At 43.3% G+C, this 26,097-nt stretch overlaps 1 protein-coding gene across 1 annotated transcript in view; it reads left to right on the top strand.

The window, feature by feature from the left end:
- The window catches only part of NMNAT2 (nicotinamide nucleotide adenylyltransferase 2), an 86,267-nt gene that overhangs the window by 993 nt on the left and 59,177 nt on the right, over positions 1-26,097 (top strand). The window lies entirely within an intron of this gene.

The raw sequence follows: 26,097 nt of genomic DNA, 5'->3' as shown, positions 1-26,097 counted from the left end.
GTAGGAGAGCAAGTGCCAGGTGTAGGTGAGAGATCAATGCTAAGGGCTGGGCGCTGTCCGCGGTGAAGGTGCTGAAATGTCCTGCTTGCTAGTAAGAGCCTGATATGTGATATATTGAAGCACACTCAGTTTGGTGAGGTCCGGGAAGTGAGGGGACAAGGTCATGTTAGCTAGGAAGCCTTGGCATTTTTAAGGGCTGATTACACACGATTGTAGCTAAACATCTCAATGAGAGATTAATGAAACTGAACAAGTTCCTGCTAGTGCTATAGAGAAAAAGCCCATAATATTCCCAAAAAGACCTGAAGAAGAGCTCTGGGTAAGCACCAAAGTTTGTCTCTCTGACCAATAGAAGTCGATGCAATACAAGATATCACCTCACCCACCTTGTCTCCCCGAAGGGATAAACATGAGTGAAGTCAGGTTAATAGATGTGGGTACTATTCACAACCTATTTTAATTCAGTATAAATTGTGTGCATAGATACAGCTAGAGATGAGTAAGAATCCACTAGATCTTCCTTTATTTACACGGGGCTCTATATACAACTCTGTTGTCCAAAAATCTTCCCCTAGGCTTTAATTTGCCCCGAAGTTCTTAAATATGGGTCTGGAGAGATCTGCACACTCATACCCACCCCGCCCACACACACACACCCCATCACATTTAAATTAGAAACTGACAAAAATTCCCTTTGAAATGATCCACCTACCCACAAAACCAGATTGGATCTTATTTTAAACAACAACCTTTAAGATAATGTGTAAAGAAATTCAAAGCAAAGCCATTGTGCAGGTCAGAAAAGTATTTTGAGAACTGTTTGATACCACTTTACCATGCAGAGAAAGGGTGGGAACCAATGCTCAGGTTGTACCTACACAACAGACCATAATGAGAACCATTACGTACTATTTTTCTATTCTTCTTGGTGCATCTTTTCAAGCTCTTGGATTCTCCCATTTTAATTTCCCCTGATTCAACACAACCAGAGACAAATACCAAACATGGTCTTACATGTGGCTAGGATGCCTTCTGGAGTGCATCGTGCCACTTATTCTCTGGGGGATTCTCTCTCCTAGGAACTTATTCTCTGTGGCATTTTCATTTCCTATCTGACTGGAAAATGTGAGACTGGACCAAGGTGTCAGCTCCAGCTCTTGCGTGTGATAGACCAGAATGCTAAACAGAGAGCCAACTAAAATACTAAGTGCTAGAAGCCTAGGTGACAAAAAAAAAAAAAGGAATTAGAAACACTAATTTCTGAAAGGAATTTGATCTGATTTGTATTAGTGAAACCTGGTGGGAGATTCAGATGACTGAAATGTTGAAATCACTGGAAACTCCCGATTTAGAACAAAGAATGGACAGAAGGGGAGAGAATGTATTACCTTCTTTAGAATTATTGACAGTTCGGAAAGACAGCACCTGAAATGCTTATGGATCAATGCACTAACTGATAAATCACAAGACAGGGTCCTGGGGAGAGGGGGCAGGTCTGCTATATACCATCGAATCAGAACAAGGAACAGAAAGAGCAGCTCCTTAATCATCTATCAATAATGTGTGGAAAGAAAAAGTGCAATATCATGGGGGATTTCAGTCTGATGGATATATGCTAGAGGTCTCATGCCAACGCTGGTAAAACATACTTGGAGTTTCTAAAAGTTATCAATAACTTTCGAATACACAAAATAATGCAACTAACTTAGTTGTTCAGTATTAGTCCTCATTCTGATGAGGAAAGATGAATTGATAACCAAACTAAAAACTGATTGTTGTGTAGGTGCAAGTGATCACAATTTAATTTCCTTTTCTATGTGCAAACAGAATATAGTCCTCACCAATAATATACTTGGTGCTTTTAAATGGCCAATTCCCCAAAGCTGAAAACAATTATGAGCAAAATTGGATGGGAGGAAATATTTAAACATAAAAATGTGAATAATTGGAAATTGTGTAAGAATGTTTTATTAAGTGAAAAACAAATGCCCTCACAATGCTGCAGTCATAAACCAAATATGAAATCAACAATAAATAAATATAGCAAATAGAAAAATGTGGACACTGATAGTAATGAATACAAATTGGCAGTTAGTAAATGCAGGTGATTGATAAGGAAAGCTAAAAGCATCAGTAAATTAATCTGTGGCCAGTATGATTAAAGGACAAGAAAAAGTTATTTAAATATATCAGGAACACATGAAAATTCTAGTAATGGCATAACTCAAAAACTAGATCAAGATGGTAAAGTTATCAATCCTGGTCCAGAAAAGGCAGAAGTAGTCAATATTTCTGTTCTGCATTCAGAAAGAATCTTGAGGATGTATTCATATCTTACAATGATAAAGAAATACTTCCTATTCCATCAGCAATTAGGAAGGATGCTAAACAGCAATTATTAAGGTTACATGTTTTTAAATCAGGAGTGGATAACTTGCACCCAAAAATATTCTTTTAGAATTTGCTGAGGAGCGCTCAGAACTATTATAGCTGATTTTTAACAAATCTTGAATCACTGGGGAAGTTCCAGAGGACTGAAAAAAAGCAAATGTTGTGCCAATATTTTAAATGGGTAAACAGGATGACCCTGGAAACTATAGTCTGACATCAGTCCTGAGCAAAATAATGGATAGACTAACATAAGATGCAGTCAGCAAGGAATTAAAGGATGATAATATAACCAATGCTAATCAACATAGTTTTATGGAAAATAGGTCTTGTCAAACAAACTTGTTATGGTATTTGGATGAGATAAGTTTTGTTAATAAAGGTAACTGTGTTGACATAATGTACTTGGACTTCTGTATAGCATTTAGTCCTGCATGACGTTCTGATGAAAAAAATCAACATTTTAAAAAAATCAATACATCCCATATTAAATGGATTAAAATCTGTTTAACTGATTGATCACAAAAAGCAATTGTAAATGGGAAATTGTCATCCAGTGGGGATGTTACTATCAGGGTCCCACAAGAATCTGTTCTTGGACGATTGCTATTCCACATCTTTATCAACAACCTGGAAGAAAATATAAAATAATTGCTAGTACGATTTGCAGATTACCACTCCACCAATTTTTGTGTCATTACTGATGGGACCAGGTCAGCTATGGTAAAGTGGGCTCATTTGAACAACATATGTTTTAGCACAGCAAAATGCAATGAAGAATGTAAGTCATATTTATAAGATGGGGGACTGTATTCTGGAAAACAGCAATTCTGAAAAGCATTTAGGGATCATGGTAGATAACTGGTTGGACATGGGCTCCCAGTGCAATGCTGTAGCTAAGAGAGCAATTGCGATCCTTGGATGTATAAGCAGGAGAATAGCAAATAGTAGTAGAGAGGTGGTATACCTTATGTATATGGGATTATTGAGACTATTACTGGAATATTGTGTCCACTGCTGGTGTCCATACTTCAAAAAGGATGTTGAAAAATTGGGAAGGGTTCAGAAAAGAGCTACAAGAATGATATGAGGTGTGGAAAACATGCCTTCTAGTGAGAGACTAAATAAACTTAATTTATTTAGTTTATCCAAGAGAAAGTTAAGAGGTGACTTGATCAAGGTCTATGAGTACCCACACAGGGAAGAGATTGCTGATAATAAAGGGCTCTTTAGCAGAAAATGGTAGAATGAGATCCAGTGGTTGGAAACTGAAGCTTGACAAATTCAGACTAGAAATAAGGCTCACATTTTAAAGTGAGGGGAATTAACCATTGGAACAAGGGATGTGATGGATTCTCCTTCACTTGGAGTCTTTAAATCAAGACTGGGTATTTTTCTAAAAGATATGCTATCGCTCAATCAGAAGTTACGGGCTTGGTGCAAGAGTTATTGGGGGAGGCTCTTTGGTCTGTGTTATGTGGGAGGTTAGATCACGTGGTCATATAGGTTCCTTCTGGCCTTAAAAAAATCTATGAATACATTATACATTTGGACCCAATTCTGCAACCCTCACTTAACCATCAGCCCATACTTACCCCAGTAGGATTACTGGCATGAGTAAGGGCTGAGAACTCTCATAGCAAGTAAGGACTGCTCTTGTGAGCAAAGGTTACAGAACTGGGCTTTTAAGGCTACATCATGGCCATCTTACTCATGGAAGCCAGCCCACTAAGTCAGTGGGAGTAATCAGATGAGCTAGGCAAGCAGGATTTGGCCCATAGTTTCTGTGGCTTCTTTGACTCTGTCTTCAACAAAGAGCAGAACAGTGCTGCTTTCTGTAAATAACGTGTTCCAAACAACTAACTAAATGTGTATTCAAGAGACTATCTTCCTCTCTCAGGTAAAGCAATGGCCCTCATAAACCCGACAGGAAACACTTGCTCTTCAATATCAGAAAAATTGTATCTGCTTAAAATACAAACTAACAGAAAAAGGAAATGCCAGGTAAAGGCTGATACTCATTCTTTCACTTGTGGAGCTGAATCCTGTAGTCTTCTACTCAAGCCAAGGCCCAGCTGAGTTTGTCTTGAGTTTGTCTGGCCACACTTTGTAATTGCAGGATCAGGCCATTAACCCTATCCAAGTTTAATTTTCTTTATATATATGTGTATAATATATGCAGGTATAATGCAGCTGAGGTATAAGGCTATGCACCCACCCATATGAAGTGGTTCTGATAACACCATAATAGGTTGAAAACACACCTTGAATTGTTTGTAATGTTATATGTACTCTGAAATGTATGTGTAGTCTGAGTCACAGTGTTTGGGTAGCATTTTGTATATTTAAAGGAACATTGTCCACTTTGCTTAGGATCCAAATCTCAGTTTTGTTTATAAAAGGGGAAGGGGGAGGGACGGGCTTGTTTTATAAAATCTAAAATGATAGAGATATTTGTGATTCTTTTTAATTTAAGTGAAATCACGTTTCCTTTATATTCCAAAACAGGCATTACTATATGAAAACAGACCCTATACAAAAATCACAATAGTATGCAATTGAGTGTGAGTCTCAGAACGAAGTCCTCAGTTAAAAACAAATGGAAAAGACCTCAAATATTAGACATTAAAAGCCATACCTGCTTGCCTTAGTCACATGCATAGGGTGGTTCCATTGAACTCAATTGAATTCAGTTTTCATTTCAAGTTAATACTCAGCAAAACATTGTGTGGCATTTGCCTAGCTCTGCACAGTATGTGTAATACTGTAAGAAGCAGAACTTCTGAGGCAAAGCCTACTTCTAACTAATCCCCAGCTGATTGCAATTCTGTATGCAGAAGGATGGGGCGGCTGCAATGAGAGATACGCCCATGGCCCACACCCTGAGGTGCCAAGACAAGAAAACCAACAGCTGTGAAGGGGATCTGCCTATATCACAGCTCCCCATCACCTCCTTAATGTTAAAAAGGCAAAGCAATGCTACCAAAGGACAAACTGTACAACCAATGTCAAGAGCAAAAAAATAATCTGTGCAGCGCCACTAACAAAACAATGCAAAAATTGGCAAGCATCCAGCTGACAAGAGTGTGTTTGCTTTTTAATTAAATCATTCCCCTCTATCATAGGTAATCCCCATGTAACAGCAACCTGTTAAGGCACAAGAACCAGGAAGCAAAGCTGATGAGAAACCAAAGTTGAACCCACCGGTCTAGTTTAAATCTCCAGCAGAGTGCAAAGTCAAATGTAAACAAACTGCATAGATGGTGAAAAGTACATTCAAGTGTTAAATGATCTAGGATGTGACACTAGAAAAGAAATTTATCAAAGCATGGGCCAGCTAGCCCGACCAAGATTTACATGAAGCTCTCTCAGTCTTTCCTTAGCCATAAGGGATACAGCAGACAGGCAGAGTTGTAGGAAAGAGCTCTTTATTGAGCATGCATAGAAGGCAGTATTACCTGTAGAGTAAGAGAACTCTGTTCGTTTAGTAGCAATCTGTCCTGAGCTTGCATTCCACAGCTTCTGGTGACCCACCAAACTTGGTCTCCTCCTGAAACCCAAACCTCTTTTTCCAGTTCCACTCACCATACTACAGCCAGAAAGGTGGGAGGATCAGCTGCCTCCACAGCACCCTCCCTTCCTGAATTCCCTGGATCCTGAGCAAGGCCCTTTACAGGGCTAGGGGGTGATGGGTTGGGGTGTATATATTGTCCACCCCTAAATCCATAGGGAAATCATGTAAAAGTTAATGCAGCTTTATGCTGATCTCCCTGCCTTTCCCCCAGGCTGGGGAAGCCCTGTTCATGGTGAGTTCCAGAGGCAGCCACTGATGGAAGATGCCCCTGGTAGTGTGGGTCCATTGGAACCCAGCTGCCTGGGGGCAGGGAGGCCTAGTGTCAGTGGGAGGCCCAGGTCTCTCCTTATCCTTCAGGATCCATGGATGGCCTGCCTGATCCTTGTGCATGGGGCAAATCCCTGACAGAGTGATTTGGGGAGAACACTGCAAGGGGAACCTGGTGCATTTTCCTTCCTCCCTGCAGAACCTTCTCCTACAGATTTTCCCAGTGAGACTTTACTAACTAACCCATGATTTTAATTACATCTATGACATCCATATGCACACAACCTTTCTAATCTCCTGCATGCCGGGTTATTGTGAGAGTATATTTGATAGAACCCTATTATTGCAAGAGGGAAATGCTTTTCTCTTAGGAGCTTACATAATAACATAAGAACAGCCATACCAGCTCAGACCACTGGTTCATTTAGCCCAGTATCCTGTCTTCCAACAGTGGCCGGTGCCAGATGCTTCAGAGGGAATGAACAGAACAGGGCAATTATCAAATGATCCATCCCCTGTCATCCAATCCCAGCTTCTGGTCTAGAGCCTACATCACTTAGGTGCTTTAAAGATTTTTTTTTTATCCAAGATGAATCTCTCAGCTCCTCACCCCCACCCTCCATTTAAAGTACATTTGCTTTCCCAACAGTTACAAAATAAGTCATTGGGATTGTGGCATCACAGGCAATTTGGTGAGCAGAACATAGCGCCCTCTAGTTCACATTCATATTGGCAGTGAATCACAGCTACAACCCTCTTTTTTTTCCTTTTTGTCTAATGTGAAGTGAATTTCTGCCCATATCTATTCATCTATGTACCTACTAATGGTGAGTGCATGCCACCTATCTCCTGACCAAAAGATTAGATCTGAAACATTTTTACTGAAGAAATAAGAAAGTGCTTTGCTGCCCAAAGTAAAAACTCCATTGCAGCACAGTTCAAAGAAAATTCCAGCAATTAAAAATCCCAGCGGGCTGCGCTTTGATTAATCAAAGCAACCATCGAAGGGGAGCCACTGAAATCTGTTACATTATGTAAATAAGCTTCTAAGATAAAGAGACTAAGTTTTGTAAGTAACGAACAGGAAGGAGATGGAGAGTTTCTTTGTTTTGTTATTTTAATCGCTTGAGTTTTAAAAATAGGGTTTTCTTAGTGGTGGAGATGACTGGACTGCAAAAGCAGCTGAATCACATGATCTCTTCTCAGAACCCCACAGCTTGTGAAATCCCATGTCCTGAACAAGATGTTAACATTTCCCTTTTCCTACTTTCACTTCAATTGTGATAGTATCTGCACATGACCACAAGCAAAATTCCCATCCAATGAAGGTCACTCAGAAACCTAAACGAGGAGATTTTTCTCAGCAATATGTGAGTAAGACCTAAAAATTTCTGTCAGGCTGGCTTGTCTTTCCATTGCATTTCACCTTTGAATCCTTTATACAAAATTATCTCAATCAATTGATAGAGCACAAGATGGTAATGTGACTTTAGCAGCTATTGGGTACATCACAGACAGATAGGCCTGATTCTCCACCTGGATGCACCAGTTTTAGTTCAGTGGAAATAAAGTGGGGTAACAGAGTGTAGATTCAGGCCCACAAACAGTGTAGGGAGATGCTGTCCTTACACTGCTCTGGGTGTACCATTAGTGGGGCTTTGGAGAAACCGCCGTTGAAATCGAAACCACTGAAAACTATGACAGAGAACAATGTAGAAAAAATGGGAAGGACCAGAGCTCCAGCAATTCCCACGGCCCCTTGTTGACACTGGAAATTGCTGGTGTGGGATATGCCCAACCCATGATCCCAATTCAATGCTCCAGAGGAAGGTGAAACCCCAAGGCCCCTACTAATGTCCCCCAGGAAAGGGGGCATTTCCTTCTTGACCCCCCTTATGTAGAAATCAGTCCAACTCTGTGCATGCGATCACCCTACATATGCTTATAATCCTAGTTAATGCATTACATTTCTGTCTACCATAGCCAGCAAAGGTGGGGAAGTTGTCCAAGCATCTCTTCTTCAACCTGGATAAGTCTGGGGTGACAGCATGGTAGCATCCTTCCTTCCTCCCTTTTCACTGCAAGCTTTAGTCTCTTCTGGCTGGGAGGTAACTGATTTCTAATACATCCCCAAACAATAGAGGAGAATAGCGGTTCTGTAAGCGCTTTGGGGTAAGGGGGACCATTTCAAAGTGGCAGGAACATCTGTGGTGCAGAGGCAGTTAGAATAAACAGCATTCGGTATATAAAGGTGTCCACTGTATGGCCATTTAAACCAGCGGGCCTGGTTCTCATCTCTCTCCCACTGGCATCACGTTCTGGAACGTGGTGGAGTTAGCCTGACTTGCGCATGTGTAAGCGCAAGCAGACTCAGGCCAATAATAACTAAAAAGCCTTATTTGGTCATAGGAAATGATGGCGTTGGATGTGGTAAAATGCAGGGGATGGGAGCCAGGAGAGGAAGTCTTTGCAAACATCTCTCGTGGAGATTCCCTCACACATTCCACAAGGCAGGGATGTGGAGTGTGCACCCTGTCATGGTACAGACCATCCCCCCCACAGGCCCTCCAATTTTCTGGGGTCTGCAGAGATCCCAGGGGTCAGTGGGAGGCCAGCACCATCCTTATAGAGGCTCTATGACAGCTCTGGTCCCTAGCAGCTCCATTAGTGCCACCCTAGCAGGGACTCCTCCTGGCCACACCTACCTTGGGATTCCCCATTAAGAGGAACCCCTGTTGCAGAGGGGGCTGTGTGGAAAAGACACTATAGACCCAGGTCATATTAGCCGTTCCTTGTAAACTCCACAGGCACAAGAGGGAGATTGACACTCACCTTGGCTCAGCCCATCTCTCCTCCCTGGGCAGCCCCCCAAGCCAACGGAGCACATTGTGCTGGGTCTGGGGGGGAAAAGAGGGACAGTGCTCTGCAGCTGACAGTCTCCTTTCTATGCAGAAAGGGGGCAGTCCCTGCTCAGAGGGCCTCCTCCACCACACAGAGAGAGAGGAGGGAGAGGCTCCTTGAGAGGCAACACGGTCTAGTGCCCAGGGTACTAGGCAGGGAGTCAAAACAGTTGGGTTCTGCTCCTGTCACTGACCTACTTTGTGACCCTGAGTAAGTCAACTTTGCCTGCTTGTCCCCTCCCAGCCTTTGTCTGTCTTGTCTAGTTAGACTGCAAGCTGTTCAGGACAGGCACTGAGTGTCACTGCACTCGTACAGCACCTAGTACATTGGGGATCTAGATGCTACCATCCTGCTAAGAATTAAGATTAATACATTCTTCCCCCCTGCAATAGACTCTTTCTTTTTCAGCACTCTTCTTTAGCTTCCTGTGGCCCAAGCCTTTGTCTTCTTTATGCCTCACAGAGCTTAAACTCCATCCCTAACCCTTCCTGGGTCTCTCTAAAATATTTACGTGCTGTTAAATATTTAGCAGTGTTTATTACATTCCATAAACCATGGCGCTGTCTAAAACAACACTGTTTAACAGAATGGGGGAAGGACTGGATCTCATTGTCAAATAAAAAGATTAAAGTAAGCCCAGACTGGAGAAATGTAACCCAATAACTTTGTTAGAAAAGAAACAAAGGCCCCAGTTCATTTATAAAATACTTGCCATTTATTAGTATGCCTACGCAGCTCTGGCTGCTAGTTTGTTATGTTTTAATAGGGGGAGCCCATGTGCTGCAAAGGAAACTAAGGAATTAATTTGTATGATTAATAATACATATTCCTGTGTTTAGGGGTGCCGGCCTGGGACTAAGTTCAAGTCCCTGCTCTGTGTGACCTTGGGCAAGCCACAGTCTACCCAGGCTTCAGTTCCCCATCTCTCCAATGGGGATATAAGAGCACTGCCCTACCTCACAGGGGTGTTGTGAGGACAGATGAGATAGTAAAATCTTTGGGACAGGGTCTGTCTTTTATCGCATGTCTGTGCAGCACCTAGCACAATGGAGCCCTGCTCTGGTGGAGGGCTCTAGGCACAAATAATAATAAGTAATACCAATAATCAAGCATAATGCTTTGTGCTTCTAGAGCGTCTTTCATTCGAGGCTAGCAAAGCATTTTAGACACTGTTCTCACAGCTCCATTGGGTAGGTATTAGCCCCAATTTACAGCTGAGAAAATGGAAGGGCAAAGAAGATACCATATGACTAACCTAAGGTCCCAATAAGTCTAGGGACAGACCCAGGAATAGAACCCAGGAGTCCTGGCTCCCAGGTCCCCTACTGTAGCTGCACTCCTCATAGTTTTACAGGAAACACCTCTGAATCACGATGCCCTCAGTGAATGGCCTTTCAGACCAAGAAGGAATTCCCCATTAAGAGCACTAGCTGCACTGGAATAGGGACTGCAACTGCTGCAGACCCAGCGCCCAGGGCAGTAAGGAGATGCCTGGCTTGATTCCTCTGCATGTGTCACTGGTGTAGTATGAGCCAGGACCAGACAGCTGAGACAATTCCCAGCAGCTATGGAAAGGCTGGAAAGTGTTAAAAGAGCAGACAAATCAGCATGGGATTCAGATACACAGAAGGTCCACTTCAGCATCCAAAGGCATCCTCCCGATTAGGGGCCTGATTTTCAGGGGTGTTGTCAGCCCCCAGAACTCCTGCATGTGCTCAATACCTCTGAAAAAATCAGGCCCAAGGCAGAATTCCAGTCCCCTCTAAGCAGCAGTGCTATTAAAACTATTGATCTTAAATCAGCTCCCTGGGAGACATCATGATTCAGTGGTTTGGCTGGTGCTCACCTGTGTTTTCCCCCTTTCCAGTGGGGGCTGGTTTCCTGCAATGGGTCTGAGCACAAGATTCATAGATACAGTTTTATCTTTTGGTCCCCATGGAAAAACAATCCTAAGACACCAATGCATTTTGTCATTGGAGGATGCTACCATGAGCGACGCCCAGGAGTTCACCCCAATATAGGGGTGCAGTGAGATTCACGCTGCTTTCTGGTTTGGGAGATAGGCTGGCAAAAGGAAAATCCAAACAAGGAGGAACTTCCCTTTGCATACAAACAGGATTCTTCCTTCCCAGGGGAAGAGTGTCAGGAATTGCTCAGCATCTGAATCACAGCAATGTACGCTTGGGAAGGAAATCCAACAGCCCTAATTGAGCTCAAGACCTCCCTGAGGAGAGCACATTTTACTGTGCCTTAGCATCAGGGGAAATGCATAAGAAACCCATTTTGTTTCCAAGATCTTGCAGCTGGGTCTGCGAGTCTGAAAGGAAAATCTTTGCCTCCAGCTGCCTTCCTCGGTGCAAAGATGTTGTCAACAGTCTCTTCTAAAGAAAGCAGGTGCTGGGGATAGATTCTTAAAGAAAGCTGGCGTTTGCTGAACTATCCCATCAGAGGAGACAGGGTTGTGATGAGAGGCCTGCAAGTCTCCAGTGTGTCACTGTAGCAACTTCTCATACGTTGACTCAGTGGGTAGCAGGTGGAAGTGAGGAGAGGCAGTGGGGTCTATGGCTAGATCTCTAAACTGTGAGTCATGAAACAGAGGGTCTATTCCCAGCTCAGCCACTGACTTACTGCGTGACCTTGGGCACGTCACCTGATTGCTATTTCCTCTGCTAGCCTTGGCTATTTACATGGTGAGCTCTTCAGTACAGGGATAGTTGTTTCTGTACAATGCTTGTCTCAATGGGGCCCAGAGCCCTACGTGGGCCTCTGAGGTGCTGCTGTAATACAAATAATTGAAGTATAAAAGATGACAGGGCTACCATATGGCAATCTGGGAAGTAGAAGCCACTGTGGTTCAAATCGTGCTCACCTCCCTTATGTAAGCAGTCTCATGGATTCCAGTAGGACTACTCACACACATAGGAGGAGCCAAAATTTGGCCCTTCAAAGTCAAGGTGAAATGTTTTCAAATCCACATTGGCACAGGCAGATTGCCTGCAGCTGTATGCACATTACATACAGTGCATACCATTGACAGGGTAGTTTTGTCCTGCCCCCCCTCCCCCCGACTCCCCATTTGAGAAGGCTCCCAAGCCAAGTGGCATTGCAACCTGGCAGGCCAGATCACAGTGCCACTAAGGTTTGGTTCAGTGTCCCCTTGATGAAGGAGCCACTGGGCCAAAGCGGAGTGGCACTGCAGCCCCACACGCTCGGTCGCAGCACCGTTCATTGAAATTTGGCCCATTGGCCCCTTTCACAATGGAGGGGTGGGCGGGCCAAACATGAGTGATGCTGTGACTCTCTGCACTGGGTTGCAATCCCCGGAGCAGGGAGCTGGAGCCAGCCCCACGTGCCAGGAACTGCTGCGGCTCTTCCAGGATTGAGCACAGCAAGTGTACATTTAGTTTCATTGGTATTTTCGTTTTTATCAGTATCTAGAATTAAAATGCATAATACATTTTCCTGCTCATTGCCGCAAACATACAAGTTGTGTTGTTTTTGTTTTAGTCTTTTAATTGCCTGATTTAGTCTTACATCAACCCCATTTTCCTGCCAGTTCTGGGGCTTGCAGCTTTTGTTCCTTTCTTTGCCAGCTCCCTCCTAGCCAAAGCAACGTAGACTGAAACCACCTTGACGCACACACTACGGTCTGGTCACAGATTCTCCCCTGCACTGTGGCCGCTCCATGCGGAGGATGCAAAGCAGTACTAAAGCTGACACAGGAGGATCACCCCAGTGTGCAGAACCAGTGCAGCAAGCTTCTCCTCTTCCAGCCCCATCCCTGCAGCTGGTATAGGGAGCACGGCCAGGGCTGCCTTGTACTCCAGCTACAATACCGGCCTGTTGGGTGGCTTTGGGGCACTAGCCTGGCACATAGCCAACCCAAGATTAACTTCAAACTGCACCCCACTGGTACAAGCTGTACGGTGCACTCCTTTGCCACGGCCAAGGACCTGGGGCTGTAAATCCATTGCTTCTCAGACTCCTGTGCACAAGCTGTGTATCTGCCTAAAGGAATAATATTACAGATGCCAGAAGCTACAAAGTGCTCCTCTTGGTATGATACAATAGCTCAAAAATTAAAACAACTAGAAATGCTTAAGAAGGGAAATTAGGCCAGCGAAAAAGGATGGATTTAAAAAAAAAAATGTTACTGACATCATTTGACAAGCCTGATATTGGCTGAGCTGTGCATCACAGCCTCTTCTGGGCTATCAGGCCAGGACGCTGTCCCGTTTCAGTCATGTGGTTTGACTTTTGATGTAAAGCAAAACAGGCTACTCCAGAGGGAGGAAAAGGAAAATGCTCCTACAGCAGGTTTTCTTTTTACACACTTACCCTTGAAATAGATTTGTGGAGCCAAGGCAGTAACAATCTTTTCAAAAGGGAGCTGTGAAATAGCTGGAATACATTCTTCTCTGTTCGCCAAATAGCTTGTTTTTGCCACTGATATTTAGAGTCTAAGGCTTGGTCTACACTAAACCCCCAAATCGAACTAAGGTACGCAACTTCAGCTACGTGAATAACGTAGCTGAAGTCGACATACCTTAGTTCGAACTTACCCCCGTCCAGACCCGGCAGGCAGGCTCCCCCGTCGACTCCGCGTACTCCTCGCGGCGAGCAGGATTACCGGAGTCGACGGGGAGCACTTCTGAGTTCGATTTATCGCGTCCAGACTAGACGCGATAAATCGAACCCAGAAGTTCGATTGCCTGCCGCCGAACCAGCGCGGTAAGTATAGACAAGCCCTAACTGAAATAAAATGTAGCCACATGATGCAGATTCTGGGCCAGATCCTCAACTGGTGTAAACAGGTGTAGCTCCACTGAAGACGACAGTGTTATGCAGATTTACACCAGCTAAGAATCTATTCTTCTGTATGATATTTATAGAGCCCACACAATCTGCAGTGTTAACATCCAAAGGATTCGTTGCAGGTCTGTTTTCAAGTTGTGCTGCTTTGATTGCATCCTACTGAAGCGTGGCTTGCTTTTAGATGTTGTCAGAGCATCACCAGTGTCCTGTACTAATGAGCTCATTTAAGCCCAGCTATACAGCCCATATCAGCTTTTCATCTCCGGGTATGTCCACGTTGCAAGTGAAGGTATAATTGTAGCATATCCAAGCTAACATTAATCTAGCTAGCATGGGTAACAATAGTAGCATAAACACAGCAGCATAGGCCTTAGAGTGATCCACCAGTCCTAGTATGAACCCTGCCTGGTGCCTCAGCAGGCTTGTACTCAGGTGACTAGCGCATTACAAGTACTATTGTCATCTGGGCTAGTTACATCAAAGCTGGCATGGGTCTGCCTACTCATGCTATGGTCACAACTTAACTTGCAGTGTAGACACAGCCCAGACTCAGGCAGCTGCTGCCTTCCTAACCCTCCTTGGAAATCAGACAAGAAAGAAAAGACATACAGAGGTGAAATCTAGTTTGCAATAAGCATTTTGTGGATTAAGTGGGAAACAGAGAGCACGTTCCCTCTGAGTGGCAGACTGTCCTCTACTGACTGGACATAGATGCTACCACAACTATCTTCTGCTCAGAATGAGCTGGAGTCAATCAGAACTGCCGTGATTTTCACTTTCATGGTTGGCACTAAAATGACGGCTTGTTTCACATACTGATATCCACAGCTGCAGTTTCACACTGAATGCTGAAGCTCTCTTGCCTGTATCAATTTTTCACTGATTTCCCTTGAAAACATACAATTTATCATATTGGAAGAGACCAATAGGTCCACTCTCCTGTCTATGACACACAGGCTGGAAGCTTCAGAGGAAGATGTAATTTCCCCACCACCCTCCATAATGCGCAATGCTGTACCATGGATGGATAGTGTTACTAACCCCATCACGTGATCAGCTAATGCAGCAAACCATGAAAACGGATAGGCCTTGCCATCTTTCCCTCACTCATGTAATTGTAGATACTATTGTTATGTAGAGCTGTCTACTCTTTTTTTTTTTTTTTTTGAAAGTTACGAAGCAATTCACCACAGTAATATCCTGTAGCTGTGAGTTCCATAGATTAATTATACATTATGTAGAAAAGATTATTTTGAAGCAGATTTATCAGTTTCTTTCCAGCAGTTGCTTTTAGCAGTTTAGCTAACTACTGAATATATAAACCACCCTGGCTTTTCAGTCTCTTCTCACTTCACATTCAGAAAGAGCTTGGAGGACTCTAGTAAGGTGGTCTTTTATCTAATACAAAACAGATATAGTATTAGAAGAAATACGGCCCCCCACAGGACTGAACTATACATATTACAAGCTCAGTCCTGCAAGACACTGAGCATCCTCACAGCTCCTATTCCCATCTTTGGATACTGGGGCACTGAGCACCTTCCAGCATCAAGGCCCGAGTGACTTTCTCATTAGTGCCAGATTGAGATCTCTGTGCAATTAAGTTGAACTGTCTCTTTGTATAGTTTATGGTAGTGCCTGCAATAGTGGGCATTTTCCAGACAGGAAAGAGGGTACAATTCCTGTCCTGGTGAGTTACATCAGCGGCTTCTGCATCATATGCAATTCTGAGCGCACCTTGCTTTTCCTTGCCCACTGGTATATTTCCTAGTTTGACGGGAACTGCTGTGCTGCTCCACACTCCCAATGCTAGTCTGGGATATTCCACTCCTCAGTGTCATCATCAATGGTTAGCCCAATTGTTATCCGTCAATAACAGGCTGCACCATTCCAAGCTGCATCACTGTGTCAGGACTTTTATTAAGACTTCCGCAAGTCTCTTCTTTTTCCTCTTCTCCCTCAACCCTGATAGGAGATCATAAACCTAGGGATGCCCAGGTTGTCTCCAGATGCCCAGGTAATGCTTCCTCAGATGGGTTATCCTTTCAGGGCTACATTTCATCTAAAAATCACTGATAGCTGAGTCTATATTTAAGCAAAAATGGACTGTTTCCTCTGTGTTCCCCTCCCACCCCCAAACATACACACACTGCCCACCCACCACAAGGTAATCTTCCATGCTTCTAAAATCTGTTGCAGTTGCTCTGCCATTTCTGGGTCAGCTGACTGTGAACTGATCACTCAGTCCTCCACTGACTTTTTTTTTTTTTAAAAACCTCTAATCTCACTCTGCTATGAGAAAGCAATCAATGGTCAACATATGGTCACAGCACAAGTTACACTAGTCATCAGAAGGATAACTTTCTATCTGGGATTGGACTGAGTCTCTGATGCGATGTCTGCGTGGCTGACTAATGAATAGTCATAGGTAGGAAATTGAGGTATCCTTTTTCTGGAACTTTTTCAAAGTCTCTCTTTCAAAGTTTTGCAGCATATATATTTCAAGGAGTTCACTGGACATTTATATTTGTGGATCTGAAATGCATGAAAATGCTTTTCAAAATCCATGAAAATTAATTTACAGCAACAATTTAAAGCCCCTTTCAATGTTCCTGTTTTATAGACTGGCTGGATGTGACTGCACATTGTGATGATGGGGGGAAAAAGTATAAGAGATTAATTAGCTTGGAGATAAAAATTAACCATCATAGTGGCTTACAGGACATTTCAGTAAGTCAGTGCGGCCTTTGGGAAGAAGAATTTGATAATCGAAGGGCCTGCTCCTGCTCCCAGTGAAGTCAATGAAAGATTTGGTGTTAACATCACTGGGAGCAGGAGAATAAAACAGAAGAATGAGGAGCATGCTCAGTAAAACATGTAATTCACTAGCACAACATTACGCCCCAGAACGGAGATGTTCAACAAGTTCTCTAATCAGTAAATTAGAAAGCCTATCCCTGCATTATAGAGAGAAGGAACGATAGGCAACCATGAATTACAAGGCTAGTGTAATGTTAGCCAGCAATAGGTTTCAGTGACATAACCCCACTTGCGCATAAGTCTCGACTGTGATGTTCCTCAAACCCCAAATGACTTGATTAAAAACTTTCTAATTGAAGCTCCTTGCACCATTTTAATACATAGCAAAAGATTTGTTTAAATACTTCTCTAACTTTCCTCTCAAGGTTTACTGTCATGCACAGAATTTCACTAGAGCGAGGGGTGTTTTATCTGCTGCTTATCCAAAACAAAGACAGGGAGCAAGACAGGAACATATAATATTTGTAGCCAGCCTCAGCCACAGATCACATGTAGTGCTCCCTCTACAGATATATCTTCCCTCACTCTGCCTTTCAGGAACCTTGTGGAGTTCTGCTCATTCTCTTCCATAGGCCCTGCCCAGTCATCCAGCAGCCAATTGCTTTTTATCCCTTGGGCTAAAGTCACATGACTCCCAGCCTTTAAAACTATACACACTCACCTTACAAGGCGGAAACACTGACTTGTCCACAAAGGTTTTACCAGAGCTCCTTTGGAGCCTCTATTGCTCCAACAGCCAACAATGCCTGGAAACTGCACTCTCCCCATTTTTCTCCCAAAAGGGATATTACCCTTAAAGAGCTCCTATTACTTGTTTCTACATTAGAAATTCAGGTCTTGACTGTCTTGGAAGTCTCTATGGCTGGCTGAAGAACTGGTAGCGTCTTGATATCACTAGTACCCGGAAATTAAACCTGATTAATTGGGAAGGCAAGTGACTTTTATTCTGAGTGTTTTCTTGTCAACACCCATATAATACAAACAATTGGGAGAAAAGTTCCTTTTATAGGGTTCAGCCCCACTGCCACTTCTGATGGGGGCTGGGCTCTCCTCATCTGTAAAAATACCTACCACCCAAGGTGTTGGGAGGTTTAATTCAATAATGCCTGCAAAGTGCATTCAGACCCTTGAACTAGAATGCAAAGTAGCGGTATCATGTGCAATATACAACTCTCCAGGTTGTTTAATTTCACACCATTTCAACTGTTTAGAATGAAGACCCAACCTGATTCAATGTACTATCATCTATGTGGCCATGAAAGGATGCTATAAACACATTTCTGATTTGCTATTCTGAGTTATAGGTATTGCTCCGTGAAATTGTTTAATTAGTAACTGCTGGTTCTTTGCCCTATTTGGAAGTTGTGGGAGGGAAACAATATTTGGGACCTAAAAGTTCTGCAAGCTAAAAAAGAAGATAAAGTGTGCTAGCATATGTGGGTTACTGTTTTCTGCACGAAAATTTATTTAAATAGCCAGGCAGAAAATGACCAGCCCTCAGTAGCTCATGGTAATATCCAGCCTTGGCATGGGTGGCAGGTAAAGACACCTTCGGGGAGGCTAGCCCCCGGCCCTACCCCCTTCTACCCCAAGCCCCTCCCCCACCATGGTCAGAGCCCTGAGCTCCCCCACAGTCAGAGGAGCCACGGCTTGCCGCCCCCCACCCCTCCAGCTCCCCTGGACTGCCCCAGTCCCTGGGCACCAGCCTGACCCCCAGGCCACTGGCTGGCCTGAGTCTGAGCCTCTGCCAGCTTCAGGGGAGAGGAGTAGGGAGGGTGAGGCCTCGGGGCGGAGTGTGGGCAGGACCACGGCCTGGGTTAGGAGCCTCCCCTGGGCTATGATACCCACCGCCCATGAGCCTTGGGAGCTGGGGCAGGCAGGGGCCAAATTACACAATACGAGAATCACAGACATCTATTTTTATGTCCTTAATTGTGTGTGAATACACGGTATATGGAAAGGGCCCTATCAACAAATGGTATCTAGCCCTTTGTAATCTCTCTCTCCTAGCTCTTGGTCAGAGAAAGAAGAGGGGTGTGCAACACTGTGGCAGGTTCGGTCACAGAGACCCCCTTGGGACTGTCACCTGATGTGCTGAATTACCTCTGAGCACCTTTTCCCTGCCAGCTTGGGACTCCAGAACCCTGCCTTGTTGAGCCAGACACGCTAGCCTGCTGCAACATAGATTCAGGTTCTAGGACGTGCCCCCAAAGCTGCAGACTTTAACCAAAAACAGCTCAGCAGGTTACCTCTCCAGCACCCAGACACCCAGTTCCCAATGGTATTCAAACCCCAAATAAATCTGTTTTACTCTGTATAAAACTTATACAGGGTAAACTCAAATTGTCCACCCTCTATAACACTGATAGAGAGATATGCACAGCTGTTTGCTCCCCCAGGTATTAATCACTTACTCTGAGTTTTTTAATAAACAAAAATGATTTTATTAAGTATAAAAAAGTAGAATTTAAGTGGTTTCAAGTAGTAACAGACAGAACAAAGTAAGTCACCAGGCAAAATAAAGCAAAAACACACAAGTCTAAGCCTAATACATTAAGAAACTGATTACAGTTAATATCTCACCCTCAGAGATGTTCCAATAAGCTTCTTTCACAGACTAGACTCCTTCCGAGTCTGGGCCCAATCCTTTCCGCTGGTACAGTCCTTGTTAGTTCCAGCAGACATTTCAGGTGGTAAGCAAGGACTTTTTCATGACTGGCCACCTCTTTGTCCTGCTCCACCCCCTTTTATAGCTTTGGCACAAGGCAGGAATCTTTTGTCTCTCTGGGTCCCCACCCCTCCTTCTAAATGGAAAAGTACCAGATTTAAGATGGATTCCAGCATCATGTGACACGGTCACGTGTCCTGTGAGACCCCAGCCTCCATTCTTCCTGGGCTGGCCCACACGTACACAGGAAGGTTTGCAAGTAAACAGAGCCATTTACAGTTCATGGATTCTGAAGCACCCTTAATGACTTCCACTTAATATGTTTACATCAGTAATACAAGTTTATATCTTATTCTCCTAACTCCAGACATAGAAATAATACATGCAAACAAATAGGATGAATATACTCCGTGGATTATAAGCTTCGCAATAATACCTTACAAGAGACTTTTTGCATAAATCATATTCCAGTTACATCATATTCACATTTATAAGCATATTTTCATAAAGTATATGGAGTGCTACGTCACAATCTAGCCCTTTGTAATCTCTCTCTCCGAGCTCTTGGTCAGAGAGAGAAGGGGGTGTGCAACACTGACTGTGTATTGTGATCTGATCGTAATATTGTAAAGCTTAGTACTGAGCTACAGCCCCATGGAGCTTGCACTGTTATAAGAGAGAGATTCTGCCCTGAAGATCTTACAGTGTTTACCTAGACAAGACAGTCAGAAGGTGGGAGTGTAAATAGAGGCACAGGGAGGTGAAATGGCATGGCTAAGGTCACACAGCAGGTCAGTGGCAGGACCAGAAATAGAATCTAGATCTCTCTGCTAGACCGCACTGCCTGTACATAACGCAATGTCTATTTCACAATCCTCGGTGTAACTTATGTTAACTAAGACTGAAACCCTCCAGTGTCCTTACTTCTCCTGGGGCCCACTCTGATATTTGCAGCACTTTGCAAGTCTCTTTGCCTAGGACCTGCTATTCCACTAGTAACTCCTCTCCTTATCTGAGGTCAGACTTTCCTGAGACACCCACAGCAGCTAAGCCCCACTCAAGAGAAGACGTCAGGTTAAAAAAGAATACATTCTTAGACAAACAAGTTATCTGTATTACAAAAAATACCTAAGATAACAGATGCTGAAAAAAATATTTAAAAAAAAATCACATTCACTCCTCACTGCTTGCACAGTTTATTAAACGTTGTCACTTCTTTCAAAGTCAAAATAGTCTTGGGTACAGACGTTGTAAAAGAATATTCCATAGACCACCCAGTGGTGATCTACACAGTGAAACATTCTTACAACCAAATGGTGGGTGATGGGGGTGTTGGGAAGCTAGGTATGTTCATTGAGTGGGTTCTCTCTTTCTCATATAGGGATCTGAAGAATTACAGAGTTGTAGTACCACTGAATTAGTAAATTTTACTTTTGTTTAGAGCCAATTCTTGGTCATTTTTACTTTTAGGTTCCTGTGTACTAGCCTAATGATGTAATGTTTTGGTTACAAACAATGCAGGGTGTTTTTGTTTGTTTTTTAAGAAAACCATGCCTGTCAGGGTTCCTTCCCTACTCTGAACTCTGGGGTACAGATGTGGGGACCCGCATGAAAGACTCCCTAAGCTTATTTTTACCAGCGTAGGTTAAAAACTTTTACAAAGCTCAAACTCCACCTTGTCCTTGAACAGTATGCTGCCACCACCAAGTGTTTTAGACAAAGAATCAGGGAAAGGACCACTTGGGGTCCTATTCCCCCAAAATATTCCCCCAAGCCCTGCACCCCCTTTCTGGGGGAAGGCTTGAGAATAATATCCTCACCAATTGGTACAGGTGAACACAGACCCAAACCCTTGGATTTTAAGAACAATGAAAAATCAATCAGATTCTTAAAAGAATTTATTTACAGATAAAAGAATCACCTCTGTAAAATCAGGATGGAAGATAACTTTACAGGGTAACAAAAGATTCAAAACACAGAGGATTTCCCCTCTAGGCAAAACTTTAAAGTTACAAAAAAAAAAAAAAAAAAAAAAAAGCTAGGAATAAACCTTCCTCTTAGCACAGGGAAAATTCACAAGCTAAAACAAAAGATACTCTAACACATTTCCTTGCTATTACTTACTATTTCTATAATATTAGATGTATCATTTCAGTGGGAGCTGTATTACTTGCTTGGTCTCGCCTTTTGTCTCTGGCGAGAACATCCTCACAGCACAAAACAAAGCCTTTCTCCCCCCCCCACCCCCCCAGATTTGAAAGTATCTTCTTTCCCCATTGGTCCTTCTGGTCAGGTGCCAACCAGGTTATCTGAGCTTCTTAACCCTTTACAGGTAAGGAGGGATTTTATGCTAACCTTAGATGTATGTTTATGACAATGCTTATCGAAACAAATAATGGAATATTTTCTATTGGTCTCAGTCTTTGTAAATGATTCTTGTGTTATTATACAAAACATACATTTTAGGTCAAGTTTGACCCAACAGTATCTTTTTAATGAACAGCGCTGTGTTGTACCTCCATCAGCAGGATATTTCATAAATCCAATCAAACTAGAAACATTACTATGTAAAGAATAAATGCTGGGAATGTGTGTCAGTTTTCAAAATGCCTGAAAAAAACCCAAAGCAAATAATATTTGAAATCAGGCCTTGAAAACTAAACACAAAAATATCTGATTTCAATAATGTAAATTGTATGTGATTGGAGAAATGCCAGAGGAGCTGAAACATTGATGATTAAACTTATTCAGTGTGAACGACGGAAAATAAATGCATAAATACCCAGTACTTTCCAATCTGGGAAGCAGGAAACTTCATTTAATGCAATCTAGAGAAATAATCACATATCTTTTATAACCCTGCAGTGTGTCCTGTGATCAGTCTTTCCTCACAGTGATCTTGCTAGAAATAAAAGTGGCAAAAATAAACAGCATTCATTTTAAGCAGAAGAATGTAAAGGTGAACTGGAGAAACACCAGTATAAGTGAAGAATTTACCTCTCGGGGTTATATAATCTCAGGGGCCTCATGTGGATTTGTTAGGATCAGGAGCAGGCCTGTCAGGTCCCAACCAGGGCAGTCAGGGCCAAAGGTCAGAGCAGGGGCTAACCTGAGGCAGGGAGTAATAGAGGAGTTCGTAGTGATGTCCCAGGCCCGGCACTGAAGTTCAAATCAAGCTGAGGTCAAACTAGGAATTCAAGAGCAGGAACAGTCATGGCAAGCCACAGAAGAGCCACTCTGATGCCTGGACACTTCTTGGAATGCCCCTTGGGTTTATATAGGGCAGGGAGCCATGGGGCTGCTGTCTGACAAACCCCTGAGACGGAACTTCCCACGGTCTGTGTCCACAGCATGTCCTGGGAAGTGGAGCACAAGGTGGTTACAGCTGCTGCTGAGTAGCAGCCTGGATTTGCCAGCTCTACAGGTCTAGGTTCCAGACCATGGGGCCTTAGGTGGCCTGAGCTTTGTGCTGACCTTCCAGGGATAGATGTCAGTCAGTGCTTCCGGGAATTTAAAGCAATGCACAATTAGTCTGTGGAACTTATTGCCATATGATATTATTAAGGCCACAAGTTTAGCAGGCTTCAGAATAGGATTAGATAGAAATATCCAGAGCTAGCCCGGCAAATATGTAAAGAAACTAAACAAGAGTTTTGGAAAGGATGTAAAACCTCCTGCTTCAGAGCATAAACCAGCCTCTATCTAGTGGGGTTTAGGAGGAAGCTTTCCAGGGGGCAGGTTATCCTGTAACTGTCTACTGTGGAGTTTCTTGCTTCTTCCTCTGAAGCAGCTGATAGCATTGCAGCCTGGGGTGGGATGGCAGCAGGTGGATTAGCTCCATCCCAGGAAGAGGAGAGGGACAAAGATGTCATGGATCATTCTCTGGAGCGACATAGAGCACAGATGGCGCTTTCCCAGGAAGGGGACACGCACAGATGTTTTTGGCATTTTCTAATATAGACTTTTACCTAAGGGCTTCAGGGCCTAAACAATTCAGCTTTCTGCAGAGGCAGGGGCTGAGCTGGAAGCCTGCGGTTTAAGGAGCTGTTGTGGAATCTCATCATGTGCAGGTTGAAGGCTCTGCACTATTAGTGGACAGTGGTTTGGGTTAAAAGCTCTGAATTTCTTAACTGTGGCTGGTGACTCATGATCATTGTCAAAAGGTGATCTGTCACTTCAGATCGAATCAGGATTTTTCTCAATCCAAGAAACTCTGGGCATTGCTGTCACACTTCTCCATCAACACCTTGAAGCTGAGGGACAGCAGGGAAGGCCAATGTGTTCGGTTAGCCAGCTCTGCAACATGTCCCCTGCCAATGAATTAGAACTTATTTAAGCACTAAATCACACCAGGGTGTGCATTATGGGGGCATTGGTGCACACCTTAGGAGTGCTATGAGGCAGAAGGCTGAATGCTTTCCCCAATAGGCTAATGCACACCTTGGCAAGGTTTATTGCTGTTATTTTATTTATTTATGTAGAAAAACACTGTTTGAAGCATTACGAACAATTTACTTTGGAAAAGAGACATGTTTTTCTGTGCAGGAGCATCACAGCCCATGTGCAATTCCTAGAGAAAGAAAACAATTCAGGAGAGGCCATTTGCCAATTCCACAGGTGCCATCGAACCACTGACTGAGAACTGACAGGAGGTGTTGAGTAACTGTAGGTTCTTACACTTGACTCCCCGTGGCACAATGCCACGTTGTGGACATTGCATGTGTCTAACAGGAAGTGCAGAGGCAAGTGGAAGAAGGCTAGAGAGACAAGGAGATACTTTGGGAACTCTGAGTGAAAAAGTAAGTCCCATTTAGTCCATTACATTCCTCATGTAATAGTTCAATTATAGCATTTAACTGAAACCTGAGATTCCCAGCTTCCTCTTCAGTACCACACTCACCCTGCACCATTCTCCCACTCAAGGCTTCACACCTTCTTTCAAGGTCCCTGCTGAGGCCATCTGCATTGAACTTAGAGGGAATAGCACAAGTTGCAGGAAGGAAGAGTTTGGAGGAGGCACCAAGAAGACAGTCTGTGTACATGTGGCTGGAATGTTGGCTACAATTGCAGCGTCTCCCTCTCTCAGTAAAGAGCTAGTTTAGTTTTAGAAACACGGCGTCCTCTCATGTTGTTACTCAGCACATAGTACCTGAAATACCCACCATGCTTGGAACTTTGTGTTGGGACCCACCCACAGTACAAATTCAACCATCTTGGAGAGACTCACAGTTACAACCCAATTGAACCAACATAGTCAAAGCAATTTCTGTCTTGCAGCATAAACAGGACTTAACCATGTCCCTATGTCATGCTAAAGCCTTGAACATGCAGTGAACAGGTGACAACTGCAGTCCTGAAGAGATGTTAGAGATGGGCTCAAGTTATGAAATTTAGATCCAAATCTGGGTCTAAATCCAAACTTCCCTCAGAGTTAGTAGGGGTTTGACATCTGGGTCAGTCCCATCTCTCCCTTCAAATATCTCTTTATCGCCCACTTCTTTTTTAGTGAAGCTTTCCAGTGTTTATCTCCACAGATGGCCCTTCCTCATGCAGTCAAACTGCTGCCAGTCTATAAATAACCCAACCCAACAACGCTGTTGACTTTCTGTTAAATTTACTAAATTAGTGCCCACTTACAAAAGCAGCAGTGAAAAAGCTTTACAGTTAAAGAATTGAAACATGCAGACATTTGGAAATGCTATTTAATTGATACATGGAAGATTAGAAAACTAACTCCTATAAATGGAACCTTGACTTGGCACTTCTGAGTTGTAGTATAATTATATGATATTGCAATGGCACCTAGAGGCCCCAACTAAATCTGGGGGTGTGGCGTGCCAGGTGCTGTACAGACATATATAACTTAGAGAATTTTTCACTTGACCACAGCTCAAAGAGCAGAGCTCAAAGAGTTCCTGTCCCTAAGAGCTTACATTCTAAATTGGCAAGACAGACAAAGGGTGAGAGGAGTAACAAGCACAGAGAGGTGAATTGACTTGTTGCAGGCCATAGGCAGAGCCAAGAATATTGTAGTGTCATCCTCAATGTTAATCTTCCATAGATTTATAATCCAATAACTGGCTTTTCTCAGTGTCTATATCCTGCATCTTCTTGCATTTATTTCCCATGATCTGTATTTATTAGATTGCAAGCTCTATGAAGCACGGATCTTGTCTTTTTATATGTTTTTTTAGAGCAGCACAGAACTCTATAAATAATCATGTCCAATTTAAAAAGCGAATGAGCAATTTTTACAAGCAAGCACACAACAATACTGTGTGCATCTTCATAATAGTGTCGCGTTCTGTGGAAGCAGAGAGGACAATTAAGTATTAACAAGATTTGAAATGATTTATGCTACCAAAGATACTGTCATGCCTATAGAAAGTTGTGAATAACTTTCTAATTCAAGTTAAATGCATCACAAATGTTTTCTTGCATTTCTGGGCAGTGCTAAACCTTCACTTTAATATATTCATTGGAGGTGAAAAGTTTGTTTCTAATGGGCAAAATTTTTAAAAATGACTAGCGATTTGGGGTGCCTGTTTTGGGGAGCTCAGCTTGACACCCTTCAAAGGGCCCTGGTGTTTAGAAAGTTCTGAGCACTCACCCTATCAGAATCAGATGTCTTCAAGATATGGACAGGCTGCAGGAATCACCAGGC

The sequence above is a fragment of the Malaclemys terrapin genome, chromosome 8, assembly GCF_027887155.1.
Source record: "Malaclemys terrapin pileata isolate rMalTer1 chromosome 8, rMalTer1.hap1, whole genome shotgun sequence".
In the NCBI taxonomy this organism is placed as follows: domain Eukaryota; kingdom Metazoa; phylum Chordata; order Testudines; family Emydidae; genus Malaclemys; species Malaclemys terrapin.
Note: the sequence above shows the minus strand (reverse complement) of the source record. Positions and strands in the feature narration are given on the sequence as shown.